This window comes from Nyctereutes procyonoides, unplaced genomic scaffold (assembly GCF_905146905.1).
Source record: "Nyctereutes procyonoides isolate TBG_1078 unplaced genomic scaffold, NYPRO_anot_genome, whole genome shotgun sequence".
NCBI classification, from domain to species: Eukaryota; Metazoa; Chordata; class Mammalia; order Carnivora; family Canidae; genus Nyctereutes; species Nyctereutes procyonoides.
The window spans coordinates 19,671,865-19,677,570 of NW_026575047.1; positions in this window are offsets into that span (position 1 = coordinate 19,671,865).

Below are 5,706 nucleotides of genomic sequence, written 5' to 3' on the forward strand. Positions count from 1 at the left end.
TTTATTCTGTCTTGTTGTTCTGTCCTCTTCGACATCGGGCTTCTACCTCGTGGCCCAAGATGGCTGCTCCAGCTCCAGACCTTGGGTCAGCTCTTCAGTCATTGGTCTGGAGGATAATGTATACATTTGTCCTTTAAAGCACTCCCTACTTTCCTTTACATCCTGCTGACCAGGACTCAGACATGAGTTCATTGTAAGGCATACAAGGAAGTGTAGCTTTCTTTTTTTCTTTTTTTTCCTGAGTAGCCCTGTGCCCTGTTAGCCTTTGGTGTTTTATTACTGTAGGATGGGAGAATGGATTTGGACACAATTAGGATCTCCTCCACAAGCTTATTGCTGGAGTTATGAGATATGCTCAGACTTGAGTAGGATTGGATCCCAGAACTAGAATTACCTTCTTGTATATTTCTTCTGCTGCCAGGAAAATGCCACTTGCCATGTGCAAGGGTTAATATTTTAGACCTGTAGCAGGATATCGAGGTGCTAATTTTGGCTCTACTGCTGGCCAATGTGATGGTCTTGAGAGATAAACCTAATGTTCTAGGGCTTCAGTTTCTCTAAAATGGGTAACTTTATTTGGTCTCCAGGGCCCCTTCCTGCTCTAACATTATGACTTCCTATAACACTATCTTGGCGTCAATAATCAACCAGTTAAATAGAAAATGAACATATTGCTTTTCCTTTCCATTCTGACTACTAAATGCTATGGATAATCAAGAATATATAACCAAGGGATGCTTGGGTGGCTCAGTGGTTGATCCTCTGTCTGCCTTTGGGTCAGGGTGTGATCTCAGTCCAGAGATCGAGTCCCACATCGGGCTCCCTGTGAGGAGTCTGGTCTCCCTCTGTCTGTCTCTCTGCCTCTCTCTGTGTGTCTCTCATGAATAAATGAAAAAAAATCTTAAAAAACAAAACAAAACAAAAGAATACATAACCAAGGGCACCTGGGTGGCTCAGTTGGTTAAGTGTCTGCCTTCAGCTTGGGTCATGATCCCAGGGCCCTGGGATTGAGCCCCGCATTGGGCTCCTTGCTTAGTGGAGAGTCTGCTTCTCCCTTTCTTTCTCCCTCTGCCTCTCCCCCTGTTGTGCTTGCACTCTCTCTCTCTCTCTCTCAAATAAATAAATAAAATCTTAAAAAAAAAAAAATAACCGATTGCTGGCCCTAAATGTCCTTTCAACCTTGTCATCCTTCACCAAGCCTCCTTTCTGGAGGAACTGGCTAGAAATGGAGCTGTGGGCCAAGAGACCCACTTTATTTTCCCGTTGAACTTTGGAAGCAGAAGGGCTACAGCAACAACAAGGAAGCTTGTGGTTGTAAAGTTTCTGCTTATATCCGGTAGTCGTGGCTGCAATTGCCCATCTCAAAACCCTGGGACAGGAAGCACATGCAGCCAATTGATAAAGAGGGTATCTACTGTGAGCACTCTAATCTCAAGGAAATGGGGATCCCAAAGTCACCTGGATTAGCCACAGACCAGAAAGGAGCCCTTTAGAGTTCCTTTCAGTTGCTAAGTGACATTAGGCTTGAAAATCACCTCCCACTCCCAAACAGAGGTGGAAAACCTAAGTCACCACTGCTTGACTTCCTTGTAAATAGCTAGCAAACGCTAGCATCAGTCTCTTATTAAATGGTTCATCTGCAAACAAAAACGACTCTTTGTCTGCTTCTTGGGGCCACGTGGTGAACGCTTAATCACCAGGGCTATGAGATATTACTTGTCTAGCTCTATGCGACATAGTGGATGAGTTGCGTGGTGGCAGGAAGAGGAAGAAATTAGACACCTAACTAGGAAATGAGGCAGTGGTCCACGTGCCGGTTAGACCCTCAGCCCCAGCTGAGCATTGCTTCTGATTTGAGAGAGGCTCCCCAGAGACTGGCAGGGGCAGTGAATGAAGACAGGCGCTCCCAAGTGTGGCACCTGGGATAACATCTTCCTTTTTACTAGGATGATTCCTTAGGGTCAGGAAGACCAAGCCTAGAATCAAAGAGGAGAGGACCTAGAAACTTTTGGAGCGAGGCCGAGTATATCTGAAACTCAAGTAAAAAGTATCTGGCTTCAGCCGAATGACAGCAATTTCTTTCCTGGGGCTGGCCAACGTTTATTTGACTGCCTGACTAGTGGCTTAGATCCTTTATGTGAGTCCTCCAACACACCTCTTTTTTGAATGCTAGATAACTGACATTGATTACTAATACTTGTTGGGTTCTTACTATGTGCTAGGTACTGTTCAAACCTGTCTTTTCTTATTTAATCTGGCAACTACTATTATCCCCACTGTATAAGTAAGGTGCCTGAAGCACAGAGAGTTTAAGTCACTTGCTCAAGACCGCACAGACAGTTCACGGCATAGCCAAGACTCTAGCCCAATGCCATCTAGCTCTGAAGTTCATGCTTCTAATCATGCTGCTTCTTCATTCAGCAAATCTATATCGAGCACTTACTATGTACAGATACTGTGCTTGGTGCTGCATATGATCCTGGTTGGACACCTAGTTTTCCTACTCTGACCTGATATGCAACTTGGAAGCCAGTTGGGTAGATCCAGAGTCTTGACTATGAATAGGTTTATTTTGGACAGAGCAGAGCACACAGGGTAGCTCTGCACCACGGCTGGTTGTTGATGCCGTTCTCTGTTCTTTTTTTTTTTTTTTTTTTTTAATTTTTTTTTTATTTATTTACGATAGTCATACAGAGAGAGAGAGAGAGAGGTAGAGACACAGGCAGAGGGAGAAGCAGGCTCCATGCACCAGGAGCCTGACGTGGGATTCGATCCCGGGTCTCCAGGATCGCGCCCTGGGCCAAAGGCAGGCGCCAAACCGCTGCGCCACCCAGGGATCCCAAAAGTTTGTCTCTTTTTTTTTTAAATTTATTTATTTTTATGATAGTCACAGAGAGAGAGAGAGAGAGGCAGAGACACAGGCAGAGGGAGAAGCAGGCTCCATGCACCGGGAGCCCGATATGGGATTTGATCCCGGGTCTCCAGGATCGCACCCTGGGCCAAAGGCAGGCGCCAAACCGCTGCGCCACTCAGGGATCCCTCTCTGTTCTGATGGCTGTCCATGTCGTACTAGTTGTTAATTACTTTTTTTGTGTGTGTTAATTACTTTTAATGTCACCCTTGCCCATACAGTATTCTCAAAAATGAACTTGAATGCTTGAGTTGGTTATGAGAGCACACTCCTCTTCACTCATTTTGGCTACCATCTTCCATTGGGTTCATAAGTACTGCCCCATCCCTTTCTCATCCCAAGCCAGGCCCTGCACTGGCTCCCTGGTTCCCTGATGGCTAGGTAAAAAGACTCAGAGCAGACCTGGGGAGGTCATTTAGAGCATGTGGGGGTGCGGTTAGATGGGCAGGGAGTCAATCCTGACTGTGTTGAAGTCATATTTAATGTTGTGAAATGCTGTCAGCATGTCATGGGGTATGGTGTTTCTTGGTGAGTTTGTTCATTCCTTCATATAATAAGGAGAACCAGAAATCAGAGGGGAAGGGAGACACAGGGTAAATACAAAGTGTATAAACAAGGAATTGTCATTGAAGGAATGAGATGCCATCTCCCTGACTAGCGCCCTTAGGCCTCCCTGGAAGTCCTTTTTCTTCTTCTGGTCTGGCTCACTTGCTACTTCCTTCAAAACTCCCAGAAAGGTTACATTTACATCCTTTTTACAGCACTTCTATTTACTATATTTTAACAACAGCCAGCACCTATTGAGAGCTAACTGTGGACCAGACATTGGTTTGAATACTTTAGTACTAAGTCACTCAATCATTGCAGCAGACAGATGCACCATAATGGTGCTCAGTGTACAAGTGCTGTGACCGAAGCACAGCTTCGTCAGGTAGCCTGCCAAAGTCATAGAGCTGCGAAGCCAGAGAACTGAGTTCTCCCAATTGCAGCCAGTCCAGCTGGGGGTCTGTGCTCTCCACCACTGTGCCACTCTGCCTCTCTTTGCTTTGTCTGTTCAGACATCAGTCTCTTGAGCTCCATTCTTACTTGAGTCTCCATGGTCAGTGCATAGTACTTGCCCCTCTGGGGTATGGCTGGAGGTTCAGTTATTAAGCCAGCACATACCTAAGTACCATGTTACTTTATTCACTCATTCATTCATTTATTCATTCATCCATCCATTCATTCATTTAGAGAGGCAGTGGGGGCAGGCAGAGGGAGAGGGAAAGAGAGAATCTTAAGCAAGCTCCATGCCCAGTGCATAGCCCGATGTGGGGCTCAATCTCAAGCCCTGAAATCATGACCTGAGAGTTGGACACTTAACTGCCTGAGCCACTGAGAAGCAGAGACTGCTCCACATTATCTTTAACAGAGACTTTCATTCAGAGATTTTTCATGACGAATCTTTCTTTATATCATAGACCTGTCTTGGGCAGCATGTTACTCTTTGAGAGAAGGCTCTAAAACCAGGGCTAGAAATGGGTTCTTCCTTTGGAGAGGTTGCACGGCTACAACTCAGAGCAGGGAAGTTACAGATTTCCCCCACTATCCAAAAGTAGAACATTCTTCTGAAACCTTTCATAAGCCAAAATGGCATAAAGCAAAGGAGCAATTACCATTAATTTATATGGAGCAATTTTGAGTGTCCCCAGACTCAAGAAATAACCTCTCATAGGCTTTCCTGCTGCCTGGCGACACATCTTGCTAACAAATGCACAGAATAAATTGCAATAAAGTGCAGATGCTTGTGACACAGTTCACAACTACGGTGGCTTGACGCTAGGATCCTGAGCGTGGTTCCTGGGGAAGGAGCCTGGCAGCGCCCCTCTCTCGCCGCTGGGCGCTTGCTGTCAAACAAACACCAAATGTTGTTTTTGCATTTCACCTTTTTCCATAAAAACAAAAATTCTCTTGGATTTCTTTCAGTTAGTGAAAACAGGTACTAATGTAGGTCTTTTGTAAAAGCCAAGTGGCATACTGTAAACTTTCAAAAAGCGGGGATACTGCTGTACGTGATCTCATTTTAAAAGAAGAGCACAGGCACCCAGGCAGCTTCCACCGGGTAAATGGGAGGCAGTTTGAGCATCGAAGTAATTAAAGACAGCAATGGGTCACAAACTAGTGAAAAGTTGCGATCCATGCCGATAATAAGTAGATAAGGAGAAGAAAGGGCCCTTGCTTAACAGTAGAATGTCATGTGTTGGCTGGTACATGTGCTGGTTGTGCTGGAGTTTGATAGGTACCCTTCACAGTCATCCAATAAAAGATCAGCTCAGGCAAGAATCGTCAGTGGTTGCTAAATCGTAAGTGGAAATTTTGATGAGGAATAAGATATTTGCAGGGTCTTAAAGTACCCATGTAAAAATTGCTTATTCGTTGCAAGGGGAAAAAATAGTTGCTGTACAGTGGAGAAGTCAGACCACACCTTGGTCAGCTGATTAAAATTTATGCTGCCGGTAAGGAGCAGATGGACTTTGTGTGCCTCCAGATGTGATACCCTGCCAAGGACACAGCATCACTGTAATGTTCTGGCCGGGAATTCATAACCTGAATTTAATGGTGAGGAAATATCAAAAAACCCCAAATGAAACTAGAGGGTATTATGCTGAGTGAAATGTCAATCGGAGAAAGACACTTATCAGATGGTTTCGCTTGTATGTGGAATATAAGAAACAGTGAAAGGGACCCTAAGGGAAGGAGGGGAAACTGAGTGGGGGAAAATTAGAGAGGAAGACCTCTCTAATAAGAAACTCCTG